Here is a 20,134-nt window from a genome sequence, read left to right on the forward strand (position 1 = left end):
CTTCTTTTATAACCCTTTCTCTGCCAGCCAGCGCTGTGGAGTACTTGGACGCGTGTGATGGAGCATTGTCCTGCATGAAAATCATGTTTTTCTTGAAGGATACAGACTTCTTCCTGTACCCACTGCTTGAAGAAGGTGTCTTCCAGAAACTGGCAGTAGGACTGGGAGTTGAGCTTGACTCCATCCTCAACCCGAAAAGGCCCCACAATGCTCATCTTTGGATGATACCAGCCCAAACCAGTACTCCACCACCACCTTGCTGGCGTCTGAGTTGGACTGGAGCTCTCTGCCCTTTACCAATCCAGCCACGGCCCATCCATCTGGCCCATCAAGACTCACTCTCATTTCATCAGTCCATAAAACCTTAGAAAAATCAGTCTTGAGATATTTCTTGGCCCAGTCTTGATGTTTTCAGCTTGTGTGTCTTGTTCAGTGGTGGTCGTCTTTCAGCCTTTCTTACCTTGGCCATGTCTCTGAGTATTGCACACCTTTTGCTTTTGGGGCACTCCAGGTGAGTTGTCAGCTCTGAAATATGGCCAAACTGGTGCAAGTGGCATCTTGGCAGCTGCACGCTTGACTTTTTCTCAGTTCAGGGCAGTTATTTTTGCGCCTTGTTTTTTCCACACCCTTCTTGCGACCACTGTTGACTATTTTGAATGAAACACTTGGATTGTTCGAAGTGATCACGCTTCAGAAGCTTGCAATTTTAAGAGTGCTGCATCCCTCTGCAAGATATCTCACTATTTTTTACTTTTCTGAGCCTGTCAAGTCCTTCTTTTGACCCATTTTGCCAAGAGGAAAGGAAGTTGCCTAATAATTATGCACGCCTGATATAGGGTGTTGATGTCATTAGACCACACCCCTTCTCATTACAGAGATGCACATCACCTAATATCTTAATTGGTAGTAGGCTTTCGACCCTATACAGCTTGGGAGTAAGACAACATGAATAAAGAGGGATGAATGTGTCAAAAATACTAATTTGCCTAATAATTCGCACTCTATATATATATATTAGAAGGGGGAAGACTTAGAGACCGGGTAGTTAGGATTATAGCATATTACAGGCAGGCCCCACATTTATATACACATATATATATAGATATATCCTGTAAAAGCTCTGATTGAGGCTCATTATAGCAGATTACTGAATTATTAACCAACTCAAACAAATATATATAAGCTCACCTTATGTTTTAAATCATTTTTATTAATAAATTCTTTGTACATAAGCCAAACAAAAAGAAAGTTTTCTTCATGAGTTATACAAAGAAGAGATTATTTCCTCCATCCGATTTTCCAAAGGAGCAAGAAGTAAATACATTTACACGTATTTTGTACCTATATTCATGAAATGGCATGTTGTGTATTTAGTTTTCATCACAAGTATATATGCAACTCTTATTTAAAAGGCTTTGAACCTTGCCATATATTTTTTTTCTTTATAAGTGTTTCATGGTTGTTAGTTTTGTTTAATGTGGTGTCTTACTCTTAGTGGAAATAACTCTGTTTTCTTTTGAATTTGTATCTTTTGTGTAGAAACATTCCTGAGAAAGGTCCCCGCAAGGACCGAAATGTTGACTGACTGAATTGATGAAACTATTAATAAATTCTGTGTTAACTAAGTCCTGTATGTACCTCTTCTTTTCATGAAAGAACGCAGGTTATCTATTAAGGAGAATTAATACTATTCAGATATTATAATTACACACTGCCAATACTAGAAGGGGGAAGACTTAGAGACCGGGTAGTTAGATTAAAGCATATTACAGCAGCCCCACATTTTATTATACACACACATATATATATATATATATATATATATATATATATAGTATATATATATATATATAATATATATATTAGAGAGAGAGAGAGAGAGAGAGAGATATCCTGTAAAAGCTCTGATTGAGGCTCATTATAGCAGATTACTGAATTATTAACCAACTCACACAAATATATATAAGCTCACCTTATGTTTAAATCATTTTTATTAATAAATTCTTTGTACATAAGCCAAACAAAAAGAAAGTTATACAAAGAAGAGATTATTCCTCCCATCCGATTTTCCAAAGGAGCAAGAAGTAAACAAATTAACATTTTGGAGGAAAGCAACTTTAACGCAGTCTTACAACCTTTCCCCATCACCTCCCCATATATCTAAACACCCATCATGCCTTTGGGAATTTCACTGTTGGATGTCGTGGACCATGGGAAGATAATTAAGTTACATATTCCAGTAATTGGTCCTCTACCAAGGGATTCACGAATAGAATAGTTATTTCTAATCTGACTATGTGTGTGGTTATCATCCATCAATTAAACTGAGGTAAATAGGTTGCTTTCATGTATTTTCAATAAACATTTAAAACATTGCAAACAGTGCGGGTGAATTTCCCTCTCCAGAGTTCCCTTTCATTTATATAGGGTCTAGCAAAAAGATAGTTATTGGGGGGGAGAAGAGAGGGGAAAGCATAGGAGAGGGAGGGGGGGGGGAAGAGGGGGAGGGGGAGGGGGGGGGAGAAGGGAGCGTCTCTGCCTCCCAGCGATCCTCTAAGGTCTACTGAGGTTTGTTCATATACAGTGTTCAGGATCCAAATTGTACATCCTATCTTCCTCTATGGGATGTCGAGTTAATAATCCAGTAGTACCATATCCTCTGGAAAGAGGTTCTATTATTTAACGTATCTACTGCAGATTCATACATAGTGTAGGTATGGCTGATCTTATTGTATACTTCCAACCATGGGGGCGAGCCCACCTTCCAGTATTTTGCGATACAAATCCTTGTTACTGTACAAAGGATTCTGATGAATGTGTTAATATATCTGTGAAATTTATCTATTTGTTCATGTAGTAGTGCTTGGTGGGCAGTGAGTGTGACCTCCTCCTCTAGTAGTTGACTGATCAGTGGTGGAGAGCCTCTGCCATGTCCCACGTATCTCCTCACAGTCCCACCACACGGTCTGTTGGGTGGTGTCTGCAGTGCAAGGTATATTTTAGAGATATTGTGTTTAGTTCTTGTAAGGCTTGCCGCCACAGGTCTCTAATATCGTGGGTTGCCCACTTCTTGGGACTTTCAAGAAGGGGTGTAAAGTTGAGTGTAATTGGAGGGTAGATATACCAGTGGAGCTTTTTAGGAGCTAGCTTTGACTGCAGCTGAGTGAAAGAGAGTAACTAACCCCTCTGTATCACGTCCGCCACCCTATAAAGCCCTTTGTTTTCCCCATTTGGCGACTATCACACGAGAGACACCCGGCATGAAGCATCTAATTGGTGTCAATAAGGAGAATTCAGGAATAAGTCTGGTCTTGTAAGTGTTTGTCTCCAGGATTTTGTGATCGAGGTCTGATGGTGTATGTTTTAGTAAGTTCCTTGTCTGGGGCAAACAATGTGTGTGTCCCATAAAATCGAGTTTCTCTCCTCCCATCCCCCCCAACTCCATCTCCAGAAACACCCAAGTAGCTTCCTCCGATCTCCTCAGGAGACAAGAGTCCTGGGCCAGTCTGGCGGCTCTATAATATTCCATTAGGTCCTGGAGTGCCCCACTCCCCCTGCTGCTCTACTTCTGTTTACTACCTGTCTTGCTATTCTGGCCGATTTTGGACCTCTTATGTAAGCTAATATTTCGGTTTGTAGTTTTAATAATATCTGTCCTAACTATTTTGATGGCAGGGCTCTAAGAAGATATAGAAGGCGTGGAAGTACGTTCATTTTAATTAACGCTACTCTCCCCATCCAGGAGAAACCGCACGTTCGCCATTTAACAAGGTCTTTTCTAATATGGCCAAGAAGTGGGGAGTGTAATTATGTTTATATAGGAGTTGCATCTGTATCGGAAGGTTAATACCTAGGTATTTGATTGTTTTGGTGACCCAACGGAATTCAAAATTGAGTCAATAATTTTACGCGTGTGTGGAGGAATAGCTATCGGAAGAAAGTTCACTTTTCTCCATGTTAATTTTGTAGCCAGAGATATCTGAAAAGTCGTTTAATAATTTATGTAAATTAGGGAGTGATAACAGAGGTTTGGTAAGTGTAAAGCAGGATATCCATCCGCGAATAGGGGAAATTTTATACTCAGATTGATTCACCCGGACTCCGAGATGTCCGGGTGATTCCTAATTCTGGCCGCCAGTGGCTCAATACAGAGGGCAAATAATAGGGTTGATAGGGGGGCATCCCTGTCTTGTCCCATTTAGTAATGGGGAAAAGAGCGGGATTTGTATCCCCCCGCGGCAACCTGGGCCCGTAGGTTTGAGTATATTGCCCGTCAAAGCTTTCAAAAAGGCATCATTGAAACCTAGTTCTTCCATGACCGTAACATATATCTCCAGTCTATTCTGTCAAATGTTTTCTCCGCATCCAAAGATAGAATTAGAGAAGGCGTCTGAGTTTCCCCTAGATGGTGAATTAAATTAATCACCCCGCCCTAAGTTATCTGGGGCTTCCCTGTTCTGTATAAATCCCACCTGGTCCGGGTGAACCAGGTGCGGCATAATTGATTTAAGACGGTTGGCCAAAATTTTAGTGAATATTTTGAGATCTTGGTTAATTAGTGAGATGGGTCGGTAGTTTTGACATCTCTTGTGATCTTTATCTGGTTTGGGGGATAACGACTATCTTCGCATCTAGCAACTCCTGGGGGATTGGGTTACCATCCATGATAGAATTACAAAATTTGGTTAAATGTGGGGACTAGGGCATTTTTGAAAAGTTTATAATACTCCCCTGGGAACCCGTCAGGGCCAGCTGCTTTCCCTGGTTTTAAGTCTTTGGATGGCTTTTGAGACTTCCATAGGGGATATCGGGGTATTAAGGTAGTCTTTTGTTCTGGTCGTCAGTGTTGTCAGATCACATTCATCTAAAAATGTTCTTGTTTGGTGTAAGGTCTCTGTGTTGTGATTCACTTTTCACTGTCATAAATGCTTGCCAGAGAAGTTAGCAAAAGATTCTACTATCTCCCTAGGGTGTGAGGTCAGGGTCCTTTCTCTGTTTCTATCAGGTCTATGGCCGATGCCCTACATCCTCTCTATTTTGTGTGCCATATATCTATCCGGCTTAAATAAGAGTAAAGTATTGCGATTTAAGCCTCTGTGCTGCTCTGCTGCTTGCGAGTTTAATATCATTGCTAGGGATTGTTTTTTGTTCTGGATATTTTGCAGGGCCGCGGGTTTTTAGTTATTTTATGTTTTCTCTCCATTGCTTCAATCTATTTATGAAGCTGGTCTATGTGTGTCCTGTATTTCTTAGTAATCTTAGTTTTGAGTTGGATCAGCAGTCCTCTAACCACTGCCTTATGGGCTGCCCATGTATACATTGGGTTCGCGGTTGAGTCTGTATTAATGGACCAAAATTCTGCCATGGAGCGTACCATGTCTTTGTGATCTTGGTTATTTCTTAAAAGAGTTTTATCGTATGTCCAAGTTCTGCTTCTGTTAATGTCCCTCAGTCCGTCTAGGTCAATCGAAATGACAGAATGGTCCGACCATACACAAGCATGGATAGCCGATTCACGTAACATGGGTTTTAAGATCTGGCTCAGATATATGTAGTCGAGTCTGACATAAGTGTTATGTGCAGCTGAGTAGAAGGTAGTGTCGGTGGTTGTTCCATACAGCATGTGCCATGTGTCTCTAAGGGTATGTGGAGTAAAAGAGTCCTGTATAGCTTTGACAATGTGATTATGCCTGTGTTGTTATAAGCTTACCTTAAAGGGACACTGAACCCAAATTTTTTCTTTTGTGATTCAGATAGATCATGCAATTTTTAAGCAACTTTCTTAGTTTCTCCTATTATAAAATTTTCTTAATTCTCTTGGTATCTTTATTTGAAAATCAGAAATGGTAAGTTAGATGCCAGCCCATTTTTGGGTGAACAACCTGTGGTTGTTCTTGCCTGATTGGTGGATACATTCACCCACCAATAAACAAGTGTGTCTAGGGGTACTAAACCAAAAATTGTCTGGCTCCTTAGCTTAGATGCCTTCTTTTTCAAATAAGATAGCAAGGAGAATGAAGAAAAAATGATTGCAGGAGTAAATTATAAACTTGCTTACAATTGCATGCTCTATCTGAATCACAAAAGAAAAAATTTGGGTTCAGTGTCCCTTTAATATATCGGGCTATTACATACTTATACATCTCTTATTCTGGTTATATAAACAATTATCCATTGCCTAGATAGTTTTAGGGGTATCTTGATAAATAACTATGGATATAATTAAGGTAACATAATATAATAATATAATATAATATCTACATCCTAGGTTATTTAAACTAGAGATCACTAACAACTCATTTATCCTTCTATGGTATTCGAAAATAGGAGTTACTCACAGCCTGTATTGTGTTGTGTAGTGGCTATGCAACACTCATTCAAGGTCTAGAAACCATTCCATGGGGCATATGTATCAAGCTCCGAATGGAGCTTGATGCCCCTGTTTCTGGCGATCCTGCAGGCTCACCAGAAAACAGGCAGTTGTATGAAGCAGCGGTCACAAAGACCGCTGCTCCCATAACCTGTCCGCCTGCTCTGAGCAGGCGGACAGACATCGCCGGAAATCAACCCGATTGAGTATGATCGGGTTGATTGACAACCCCCGCTGGCGGCCTATTTGCCGCGAGTCTGCAGGGGGCAGCGTGCAACCAGCAGGCTCTTGTGAGCTGCTGGGTGCAATGCTGAATATGGCAAGCTTATTTGCTTGCCGTATTCAGCGAGGTCTGTCGGACCTGATCCACACTGTCGGATCAGGTCCGACAGACCTTGGATAACTAGAGGTCCATGTGTTTTTAATTCACCACCATTTATTTTAAAGTAGCCTAAATTAAAGTTATATGTTAATTTTGCCTGTGTTCTTCTCATTTCTTTCCCGCTATTAGTTGCTCTTCAATGTTCAACTAGCAAAAATAAGGGATTTTTGAGTGCTTTGAAGTTGTACATTTTTTGCAGTCATTGTACTGCTTTAGGGGAAATTATGAGTATGGTCTGTCAGGATTTTTTTTTTTCAACAACTTATTTGAAAATAAAGAAGTAACATAGAAGAAGTGGGAGAGCGCAGCTCCTCCAGTGTACATGTTCAACAGTTGTCATATATTTTCATAGTTTTGCATAAGCGAACAAAAAGCTTCTGATCATATGAATTTTATAAAATGAGTTTAAAGGGGGGAAAGGAAAAAGGAATAGAAGGGATTTTCAAAGAAAGAAAAAGGAAGAGATAGTGATGGGACGAGTCCTGTCCCCGCCTGCAACCAGTTGGAGGCATATTTATAGGATTACTTTGTGTGTATGAAAGTTTCCCAGATTTGGGATATTTCTGCGTAAGTTTCCATTTTTGCATTTTTGAGGTAATGATATTCTTCAAGCTCTAAAAGGTCTGTAACTTTTTCAACCCACATACCCAGACGAAGGGCCTTTATTACTTTTCCATTTTTGGCTATTAGTTTTTGCTCCGTTTGTCATTATCGTAAATAATCTTAAATAAGGTTTATGTTTAATGTTTGGGGGTTTATTTAGAAGCCATATCATGGGGTCCAGAGGGAGCACAATCTCCAGAATAGTTTCTATTTCTGTAATTACTGTCGCCAGTAAATTTTGAATGTCATTACACCACCCACCACATATGTGCATCATTACTATTTACGTGTCCGCATCTCCAACACGTGTTTGTATGGGAGCGAAATAACCTGTGTAGACTTCTTTGGGGGAAAATACCATCTATGTAGTAGTTTAAAATTGAGTTCTAGGATAGAGGATGAAACGTAGGATTTTCTAGCGGCTTGTAGAATGGAGTTGTGCTCGTTATGGGGTGATATGATCATACCTAGGTCTATTTCCACTTTTCTAAAAATGGGGGTATATACCCCGGAGGGTTTCTGGGATAATAGTTTTATAAATCATGGATAGTGTATGTCTGAGTGGTGGTGTTTGTATGCATAAGGATTCAAAGTTTGTCAACGGTCTGGACAGATTATTGTAGTTTTTTGTGTTTAAGTATATAGTTTCTAGCTCGTCGGTATGTGAACCAATTGGAGAAACATTCATGACCATCCTGCAGTCAGATCTTATTGCGTGCAAATTGATTTGTTTGCGATCATGGTCCGTACTGCTATGTCTGTAGTTTGGTTTACTGGGTCTATCATGGTATGGTGGGTACAATAAAATTCCCCACTCTCCAAGAGGGACGTCAATGGTGATGGTTTGGAGGAGATAAATAAAGATGTGTTAATGACTTTGTCCCCATGTCCTTGAATGTCTCAGCTCGTTATCGGGGGGGGGGGGGGGTTACTATCTGTTTTGAGCTGGGGCTTGTTGGAAATGCCCCAACACAGTCTACCTAGATGAGGTTATTGTGAATTAGAATGTACTAAGGGGATCCAGCTTTTGTGTTGGTAGTGAATGTTCCAGTCCACAACCCTCTGTAAAACAATTGCCTGTCTATACAATTCAATATTCGAACTCCCATTCCCCCCCTTGAGATCTGGGTGAGTACATATGTTTTTATTATTCTAGGGTGGCTTTCAGTTCCAAATGTAATCATTAAAAGCTTTTTGTATAGAAGGGTAAGTAAGTTGTGGGCAATGGGATGGGTAGTGTTTGTAGGTAGTAGAGTATTCTTGGGAAAATATTCATTTTAATAACCTCACTACGTCCCAACCAAGATATCTGTTTAGATCTCCATGAGGGAGAGGGTCATTTATAATTGTCCGTTTAAGAGGAATGTAGTTCATATTGAACATGTCGTCATAGGTTGCGCTAATTTGACCCCTAGATATTTAAGTGAAGAAGGAACAACCATGAAAATGATGTGAGTTTGGTTTTATTATTTGTGCATGTCGTGTTTGTTCATGTTTATATTTAGAATCTCAGATTTGGCCTTGTTAATGATGAAATTTGAGAGTGTGTGAAAAATCTCTAATTCTTGGTTTATTTGTGGGATTGACTCTTGGGAGGCTGGTGATGGAGAAGAGCATATCATCTGCGAAAAGAGAGACTTTATATGTTGTGTGCCAATGTTAATACCGTGTATTTGTGGGTTTATTTTCCTAATACTAGTTGCTAACATGGTCTGTCCAGGATTTAACATAGATTTTGCAATTATGGTTAAGTTGTCTGTAGAAATTTTTTGTTTTAGAGTTATTGCTGATAGATAGCATGTGTTGGGGATACATGGTTCTTTTTTTTTGTCTTTTTCTTTATACACTTATTTGTATTTTTATGTCTGTGATTTTTATTTTTCCAGGACATGTTGTTTTGATAAAGGCCCGACCTGACTTTTAGAAGAAATTTCTTCAATAAAACTTGAAAATATTTTATATAAACTTCCTGTTAGCAAGACTATTTTTATATATATATATATATATATATATATATATATATATATATATATAATATACAGAGTATATACATGTACAGTATGTATGTATATACAGTGGGGGAGAGGAAAAGTATTTAGTCCCAGCCATCAATTGTGCAAATTCTCCCACTTAAGGAAGATGAGAGAGGCCTGTAATTTTCATCATAGGTATAGCCTCAAATATGAGAGGACAAAATGTGGGAACAAATCCAAGACAATCACTTTGTCTGATTTGGAAAGAATTTATTTGCAAATTATGGTGTGAAAATAAGTAGTTTGGGTCAATATCAAAAGTTCATCTCAATAGTTTGTTGGCAATGACAGAGGTCAAACGTTTCCTGTTAGTCTTCACAAGGTTGTCACACACTGTTGCTGGTATGTTGGCCCATTCCTGCATGCAGATCTCCTCTAGAGCAGTGATGTTTTGGGGCTGTCGCTGGGCAACACGGGACTTTCAACTCCCTCCAAGGGGGTTTTCTATAAGGGTTGAGATCTGGAGACTGGCTAGGCCACTCAAGGACCTTGAAATGCTTCTTACGAAGAAACTCCTTTGTTGCCCGGTGGGTGTGTTTGGGATCAATTATCATGCTGAAATACCCCAGCCACGGTTTCATCTTCAATTCCCTTGCCTAATGGAATGAGGTTTGCACTCAAAACTCACAATATATGGCCCCATTCATTCTTTCATGTACACCGATCAGTCGTCCTGTTTCCCTTTGCAGAGAACAGCCCCAAAGCATGATGTTTGCCACCACCATGCTTCACAGTAGGTGACCTAGTAGGAACCTCTTGAAATTAGGCATCAGGTTGGAAGCATACCTCCCTAATTATATGACAATAAATTGAATATTATTAAAAGATAGGAACTAAAAATTGAAGAACCAGAAAGCTTCATAATACTAAAAAACAATCATCTGTAATGTAGAACGTGCAACGACTATACCACATCTCTATTACCAAGCATGTAATCAGATGTGTATGGGTTAAATATTCTCAACAACATGTTGTGCTGTCCATCAAGGGAACAATAATGGGCTACTATGGGGCACTGAAAAAACGAGAGGGGACCAATGCTAAAGCAGGGGTGGTTGAACATGAACCATGGTCCACAACCATGGTACCCTAGTTCATGATAGTACGCAGCGTGTGGAGGAAGCCCACACCCCATGGTGTACGGCCAACTCCCCGCTGCTTGTGACCATCCCTGCCCAGCTCATGCACCCCCGTATGTTACTAGTGCCATCTCCTAGATTATGACCCTAAAGTCTGGTGCTGATTTAAGTCCTCGAGGGTAGATAGTTCCTAGGCGGTAGATCCACTCTGCTTCACGTTTAAGAAGCTGTGTTTACGGTCCCCTCCTCGATCTGGTTCTTCAATTTTTAGTTCCTATCTTTTTAATAAGTATTCAATTTATTGTCATAATAATTAGGGAGGTATGCTTCACAACCTGATGCCTAATTTCCAAGAGGTTTATACATAAGCCCCGATTTCCAGTTCTGTGTACAAGTGACATTTTATTTAGAGTAGATGAATTTCTATGATCCCTGCAATCTAGTTATTATGCGATACTAGAATGGTGTATTGTTTGCATGAGCCGGAAGGGCATAATTTTGAGTTCTCTTTACATATATACAGTTTTACATGTATAGCAGTTTGTGGCAAGTATCTGCTATTGGGAACAAAGTAATATGTGACAATAATTATTCACATTTAATCAAACAGTTTTGATCATGTAGTTGAATTGAGGATAATATAATGACACAATGTTGACAGGTCATGATTAACAGTTTCAGTGTGCTTTTTATTAGATAGGCTATGATGGCATGCGTGTACTGTCAATTTGACAAACTGAGGGTATAACATAATATTGTGCGCCCTGCTGATTGGCTAATAAGAATGCAATCATAGAAGATGAGGTCAATTCCGGTATTACGATAACAATACTAAACTTATACAGACACAAGGGCTCAATGGCACCATTCTATAATACATAGGGAGCTATCCATAGAACCTCTAATTCACCTTTATGGCCGACACTTGTGTTAGATACCTTTAGTTCACAATTTCACTCTTAACACATTTGCGCTAACCGGAAGTAGTGAAACTTCAGGTATATTGAAACACACAGTACGTCCATACTCAAGACACACTATCTGCACACAGGCTGAAATTAATTCACTGATGCTAATGAAGCTGGCCACATAACAGCTTGCTACATACAGGTTTGAGATACGTTTGAAAGTTTTAAAATACAAAGTTTGGGTCTTATTAAGTTTCTATAAATTGGAACATGTTGTACTTTAATATAAACTGAAGTAAGGTACCTTCGTTTTGATGAAACGCATGGCGTGCATTCCATCTTAGCACAAGGGAACTATGTTATGAGACACAGGTGGTTTGTTGTAAGTATTTGCTTGATTGTTTTGTAGCACTATATTAAGGTATGAAGTGACACTGTTTTTCATTCTGATGAAGGGGTCTGTGTGAACCCTGAAACGTTAATAAACACTTAGGCCTAGATTTAGAGTTCGGCGGTAGCCGTCAAAAACCAGCGTTAAGCTCCTACGCTGGTTTTGCGCGCCCGCTGGTATTTGGAGTCAGTGATTAAAGGGTCTACGCTCACCAAATATCAGGCCCGCGACATTTCCATACCGCAGATCCCCCTACGCCATTTGCGTAGCCTATCTTTTCAATGGGATCTTTCTAACGCCGGTATTTAGAGTCGTTTCTGCAGTGAGCGTTAGAGCTCTAACGACAAGATTCCAGCCGCCTTAAAATAGCAGGAGTTTAAGAGCTTTCTGCTAACGCCGGTTATAAAGCTCTTAACTACTGTACCCCTAAAGTACACTAACACCCATAAACTACCTATGTACCCCTAAACCAAGGTCCCCCCACACACGCCTGCCACTTCGGATTAAAATTTTTAAACCCCTAATCCGCCTCACTAACCCTATCATAAATAGTATTAACCCCTAATCTGCCTCTCCCTAACATCGCCGACACCTAACTTCAATTATTAACCCCTAAACTTCCGATCGGAAGCTCACCGCTATTCTAATAAATGGATTAACCCCTAAAGCTAAGTCTAACCCTAACACTAACACCCCCCTAAGTTAAATATATTTTTATCTAACGAAATAAATAACTCTTATTAAATAACTTATTCCTATTTAAAGCTAAATACTTACCTGTAAAATAAATCCTAATATAGCTACAATATAAATTAGTAATTACATTGTAGCTATTTTAGGATTAATATTTATTTTACAGGCAACTTTGTAATTATTTTAACCAGGTACAATAGCTATTAAATAGTTAAGAACTATTTAATAGTTACCTAGTTAAAATAATAACAAATTTACCTGTAAAATAAATCCTAACCTAAGTTATATTTAAACCTAACACTACCCCTATCAATAAAATAATTAAATAAACTACCTACAATTACCTACAATTAACCTAACACTACACTATCAATAAATAAATTAAACACAATTGCTACAAATAAATACTATTAAATAAACTAGCTAAAGTACAAAAAATAAAAAAGAACTAAGTTACAAAAAATAAAAAAATATTTACAAACATAAGAAAAATATTACAACAATTTTAAACTAATTACACCTACTCTAAGCCCCCTAATAAAATAACAAAGCCCCCCAAAATAAAAAATTCCCTACCCTATTCTAAATTAAAAAAGTTACAAGCTCTTTTACCTTACCAGCCCTGAACAGGGCCCTTTGCGGGGCATGCCCCAAGAATTTCAGCTCTTTTGCCTGTAAAAGAATAAATACAATACCCCCCCCCCCAACATTACAACCCACCACCCACATACCCCTAATCTAACCCAAACCCCCCTTAAATAAACCTAACACTAAGCCCCTGAAGATCTTCCTACCTTGTCTTCACCATCCAGGTATCACCGATCCGTCCTGGCTCCAAGATCTTCATCCAACCCAAGCGGGGGTTGGCGATCCATAATCCGGTGCTCCAAAGTCTTCCTCCTATCCGGCAAGAAGAGGACATCCGGACCGGCAAACATCTTCTCCAAGGCGGCATCTTCGATCTTCTTCCATCCGGTGCGGAGCGGGTCCATCTTGAAGCAGGCGACGCGGATCCATCCTCTACTTCCCGATGTCTCCCGACTAGATGACGGTTCCTTTAAGGGACGTCATCCAAGATGGCGTCCCTCGAATTCCGATTGGCTGATAGGATTCTATCAGCCAATCGGAATTAAGGTAGGAATTTTCTGATTGGCTGATGGAATCAGCCAATCAGAATCAAGTTCAAGTCCGATTGGCTGATCCAATCAGCCAATCAGATTTGAGCTCGCAATTCTATTGGCTGTTCCGATCAGCCAATAGAATGCGAGCTCAATCTGATTGGGCTGATGGGATCGGCCAATCGGATTGAACTTGATTCTGATTGCTTGATTCCATCAGCCAATCAGAAAATTCCTACCTTAATTCCGATTGGCTGATAGAATCCTATCACCAATTGGAATTCGAGGGACGCCATCTTGGATGACGTCCCTTAAAGGAACCGTCATTAGTCGGGAGACATCGGAAGAAGAGGATGGATCCGCGTCGCCTGCTTCAAGATGGACCCGCTCCGCACCGGATGGAAGAAGATCGAAGATGCCGCTTGGAGAAGATGTTTGCCGGTCCGGATGTCCTCTTCTTGCCGGATAGGAGGAAGACTTTGGAGCACCGGATTATGGATCGCCAACCCCCGCTTGGGTTGGATGAAGATCTTGGAGCCAGGACGGATCGGTGATACCTGGATGGTGAAGACAAGGTAGGAAGATCTTCAGGGGCTTAAGTTAGGTTTATTTAAGGGGGGTTTGGGTTAGATTAGGGGTATGTGGGTGGTGGGTTGTAATGTTGGGGGGGGGGGGGGTATTGTATTTATTCTTTTACAGGCAAAAGAGCTGAAATTCTTGGGGCATGCCCCGCAAAGGGCCCTGTTCAGGGCTGGTAAGGTAAAAGAGCTTGTAACTTTTTTAATTTAGAATAGGGTAGGGAATTTTTTATTTTGGGGGGCTTTGTTATTTATTAGGGGGCTTAGAGTAGGGTGTAATTAGTTTAAAATTGTGTTGTAATATTTTTCTATGTTTGTAAATATTTTTTTATTTTCTGTAACTTAGTTCTTTTTTATTTTTTGTACTTTAGCTAGTTTATTTAATTGTATTTATTTGTAGCAATTGTGTTTAATTTATTTATTGATAGTGTAGTGTTAGGTTAATTGTAGGTAATTGTAGGTGAGTTTATTTAATTATTTTATTGATAGAGTAGTGTTAGGTTTAATTATAACTTAGGTTAGGATTTATTTTACAGGTAAATTTGTTATTATTTTAACTAGGTAACTATTAAATAGTTCTTAACTATTAATAGCTATTGTACCTGGTTAAAATAATTACAAAGTTGCCTGTAAAATAAATATTAATCCTAAAATAGCTATAATATAATTATAATATATATTGTAGCTATATTAGGATTTATTTTACAGGTAAGTATTAGCTTTAAATAGGAATAAGGTTATTTAATAAGAGTTAATTTATTTCGTTAGATAAAAAATTATATTTAACTTAGGGGGGTGTTAGTGTTAGGGTTAGACTTAGCTTTAGGGTTAATCCATTTATTAGAATAGCGGTGAGCTCCGATCGGAAGTTTAGGGGGTTAATAATTGAAGTTAGGTGTCGGCGATGTTAGGGAGGGCAGATTAGGGGTTAATACTATTTATGTTAGGGTTAGTGAGGCGGATTAGGGGTTAATAACTTTATTATAGTAGCGCTCAGGTCCGCTCGGCAGATTAGGGGTTTAATAAGTGTAGGCAGGTGGTCGGCGACGTTGTGGGGGGCAGATTAGGGGGTTAATAAATATAACATAGGGGTCGGCGATGTAGGGCAGCAGATTAGGGGTACATAGGGATAACGTAGGTTGCGGCGTTTTACGGAGCGGCAGATTAGGGGTTAAAAGTGTAATGCAGGGGGTCAGCGATAGCGGGGGCGGCAGATTAGGGGTTAATAAGTGTAAGGGTAGGGGTGTTTAGACTCGGGGTACATGTTAGAGTGTTAGGTGCAGACGTAGGGAAGTGTTTCCCCATAGGAAACAATGGGGCTGCGTTAGGAGCTGAACGCTGCTTTTTTGCAGGTGTTAGGTTTTTTTTCAGCTCAAACAGCCCATTGTTTCCTATGGGAGAATCGTGCACGAGCACGTTTTTGATGCCGGGCCGCGTCCGTAAGCAGCTCTGGTATCGAGAGTTGCATTTGCGGTAAAAATGCTCTAACGCTCCTTTTTTGGAGCCTAACGCAGCATTTGTTTGAACTCTCGATACCAGATTAAATTATGGTGCGGCCAGAAAAAAAACCCGCGGAGCGTTAACAGCCCTTTTACCGCCGAACTCTAAATCTAGGCCTTAGTCTTTTGTTTGACCCACCATTGAGAAGTCTGTGAGTGCTTTCTTCAAATGAGGTATACATTTTCATGCTAGCACCCAGGCTGTTGGCCCAGGAGGACAGATTTACTACTAGGAGGAGTATATATAGTATATAAATATATATATATATATATATGTGTGTGTGTGTGTGTGTGTGTGTGTGTTGTAGATTGGAGGCCTCTGCAGTCAAATACCTCAAAACATGAAAAAGAAAAATGTATTTAATATAAATATTTAATTATGTTTTAACTGGTATTTACTGTAAATATTTTACATTCAAATGTTCTTAACATAGTGAATATTTTCTAAATATTGTTAAACAGATATTCCTATATAAAGTATCTGTATATATCTATACATTCACAGGGAAAAAAGTATTTAGTCAGCCACCAAAATGTGGAAACAAATCCAGACAATCACATTGTCTGATTGGAAAGAATTTATTTGCAAATTATGGTGGAAAATAAGTATTTGGTCACCTACAAACAAGCAAGATTGCTGGGCTCTCACAGGCCTGTATCTGTCTGGATTTGTTTCACATTTGTCTCTCATAGTTGAGGTATACCTATGATGAAAATTACAGGTCTCTCTCATCTTCTTAAGTGGGAGAACTTGCACAATTGGTGGCTGACTAAATACTTTTTTCCTCCAATGTATATTTATATTATATATATATATATATATATATATATAAATATTATATATATATATATATATATGTATAGATATATACAGATACTTTATATAGGAATATCTGTTAAAAATACTTGGAACTTCCGGTATATTGAAATGTCGTAGAACTTCCGGTATAATTGAAACGCACATGCGTTCCATACTCGAAACACACTATCTGCACACAGGCTGAAATTAATTCACTGATGCTAATGAAGCTGGCCACATAACAGCTTGCTACATACAGGTTTGAGATATGTTTGAAAGTTTTAAAATACAAAGTTGGTCTTATTAAGTTTCTGTATATTGGAACATGTTGTACTTTAATATAACCGGAAGTGAGGTAACTTCCGTTTTGATGAAACGCATGGGGTGCGTTCCATCTTAGCACAAGGGAACTATGTTAGTGAAGACACAGGTGGTTTTGTTGTAAGTATTTGCTTGATTGTTTTGTACACTATAGTTAGTATGAAGTGACACTCCCCTACAAAAGGCCCTTTTAAGGGGGCGATTTGGTTGTTTATTATAGATTAGGGTTTTTTTTATTTTGGGGTATGTTCTTTTTTAGATTAAAGGAACACTGAACAAAATTTTTATCTTTCATGATTCAGGTAGAGCATGCAATTTTAAGCAACTTTCTAATTTACTCATATTATCAAATTTGAGTCATTCTCTTTGCTATCTTTATTTGAAAAGCAAGAATGTAAGTTTAGAAGCCGGCCTTTTTTTGGTTCACAACTTAGGTTGTACTTGCTGATTGATGGATAAATGCTGTATAGGGCCTGAACCAAAAATTGTCTGACTCTTTAGCTTAGATGCCTTCTTTTTAAATGAAGATAGCAAGAGAACAAAGAAAAATTGATAATAGAAGTAAATTAGAAAGTTGCTTAAAAGTGCATGCTCTATGCATCATTAAAGACAATATGTGGGTTAGTATCCCTTTAAGGCTTTATTTTAAAATTTAAAATTTATTTTTAAATAGGTAGTTAATAATTGTAACTTTACTTTAGATGTATTTTAATTATGTTAAAGTTAGGGGGTGTTAGGTTTAGGGGTTAATAGTTTGATTTAGCTAGTTGCGATGTGGGGGGATGGTGGTTTGGAGGTTAATTATTTTATTTAGTGTTTGCAATGTGGGAGGACAGTGGTTTAAGGGTTTAAAGGTTTATTTAGTTTTGACGATGTGGGGGGACGGTGGTTTAGAGGTAGATAGGAATTTATTTACTGTTGGCAATGTAGGGGGGGGCAGAGGTTTAGAGGTTAAGAGGTTTAGTTAGTGTTAGTGATGTGGGGGCGTTGGTTTAGAAGTTAATAGGTTAAGTTAGTGTTGGCAATGTGGGGGGGTGGCGGTTTAGAGGTTAATAGGTTTAGTTAGTGTTGGTGATGTGGGGGGCAGCAGTTTAGGGGTTAAAAGGTTTAGTTAGTGTTGGCGATGTGGGGGGGCGGCGGTTTAGAGTTTAATAGGTTGGTAAGTGTTGGCAATGTGGGGGCAACAGTTAATAGATTTGGTTAGTGTTAGCGATGTGGGGGGACGGTAGTTTAGGGGTTAATAGCTTTTATTTAGTGTCAGCAATGTGGGGGGGGCAGTGGATTTAGGTAATTTTGTTTCAGCAAATTGGTTATGTTAAGTTAAATCGTTTTTCGGATCCGTTTGTTATTTCGGATCCATTCTTTATTCATATTCATTATTCTATTCTAAAGTTTAGAGAGTAAATCCTGATTGCACTCGAGTGAACTTGTTTACTTTCAATATGTAATACATACACTCACTATTAGCTTCACAAAAAGGTGAAAAAACACAATGGGCTAGATTACAAATGGAGCGCTAATTTATTGTGTGCCCAAAGTACCAGCTTTTACAATTAATGCTTAGAAAATTAACTAGGGGTCAGACCTCTGGTTAGTTTTCAAAATAACCCCTAATGACCCCCAAAATAAAGATTTTTTTTTTTTAATTAAAAAAAATTGCATTTTTTTTAATTAAAAAAATACTGCCAAAAGCATTTATGAGGGTTAAAGTTGGCGGATGCGGGGTGTTCGGAAAAAAAAAGGCACTGAAAAGTGCCTTTACATAGCAGTGTATGGGAACTGTATTTTCCCTGTAAATATATATGTACAGGTAGCCCTCAGTTTACACCGGGGTTAGGTTCCAGAAGGAATGGTTGTAAATCGAAACCTTTGTAAATTGAAACCCAGTTTATAATGTAAGTCAATGGGAAGTGAGGGAGATAGGTTCCAGGCCCCTCTCAAAATTGTTATAAGTAACATCTAATACATTATTTTTAAAGCTTTGAAATGAAGACTTTAAATGCTAAACAGCATTATAAACCTAATAAAATAATCACACAACACAGAATATATAATTAAACTAAGTTAAATAAACAAAAACATTTGCTAAACAGCATTATAAACCTAATAAAACAATCACTCAACACAGACTTCACTTGCATTTTTCTGCAAACAGTTCTTTCTATGCATTCCAATCTGGACTGATTTATAGAAAGGAAGGTTTTGTTCCTTTGAAATCTGATCGATAGCTCAGGTCTGGTTAAACTGATTAATTTCAGCTTGCTTGGCCTTGCTGCAACACAAGCAGGCAGCTCCACCTACTGGCTATTTTAATAAATGCACTGCTTCTCAATGCTTTTCAATAGCAGTCACATGACTGGAAAAAAAGGTTGTTATTCTGAAACGGTGTTAAATTGAACCGTTGTAAAACGAGGGCCACCTGTATATGATTATATACTGTACATACATATTTATGTGTTTTAACTTTATTTCAGCTTAAACTGTTCTGTAAAAATCAAAAACAGTCAATGGGGAAGGAAAACACCATTAAAAACATACACATTGTGTCTCAATTCATGACGTGTGTATGTAACCCATATTCTTATCATTTACTATTTATGTACACTTTAAATGCTTATACTTTCTAAATACTTTATTATAACAAAGAATGACATCCATTTGTTAAAATTGTGTTTGTGAATCTGATTCAAGGTTTAAAAGTGTGACATATTTATTATTTTATAATTCTAGTGAAAATCATGTTAGTTGAACTATAATAACATAAGATTGTTATAATAAAAAATAAGCATTGAGATAAACCTTGATGTACTGTGCTACAAAGATGAAAATAGGCTTTCAACAAGGTAAAGGTTTTAATGTATTTATAGATATCTTGTATGAAAACTAGCGGAATTGGGATAGGGATTGTGAAAAGTCTCAATGATATGTATACCAAGGAATCAAAGTAATTTGTAAGTTGTTTGAAAACCTGTTTTCTTATTAGTTAAGATGGCTCTAAATTTAAAAAATCTAATTGCAATGAGTTATCCCATGTGAAAATAGTAGTAAATCAAGAGTTCATTGTTGGGTATGCTACCTAAACCCTAGGAAAATTAAATATATATATATATCAAAAATTGTACAAATAAACATATACCTTAGCATTGAAAGTCACACATTCCATTTACTCTGCAGATTTGTATTCCATAAAAAAAGGTGTTACAAAAATGACAGTATGTAGTCAGGAAAAACAAAAGTGAAGAACTATAAAACAATTTTTCATAAAAAAAAATAAATTTTAAATTTGCAGTCATTGATTGATCCTTTATAGATTTTAGGATGACTAATATAATACAACATTTCAAAAACTTAAACAATTAT

The sequence above is a fragment of the Bombina bombina genome, chromosome 3, assembly GCF_027579735.1.
Source record: "Bombina bombina isolate aBomBom1 chromosome 3, aBomBom1.pri, whole genome shotgun sequence".
In the NCBI taxonomy this organism is placed as follows: domain Eukaryota; kingdom Metazoa; phylum Chordata; class Amphibia; order Anura; family Bombinatoridae; genus Bombina; species Bombina bombina.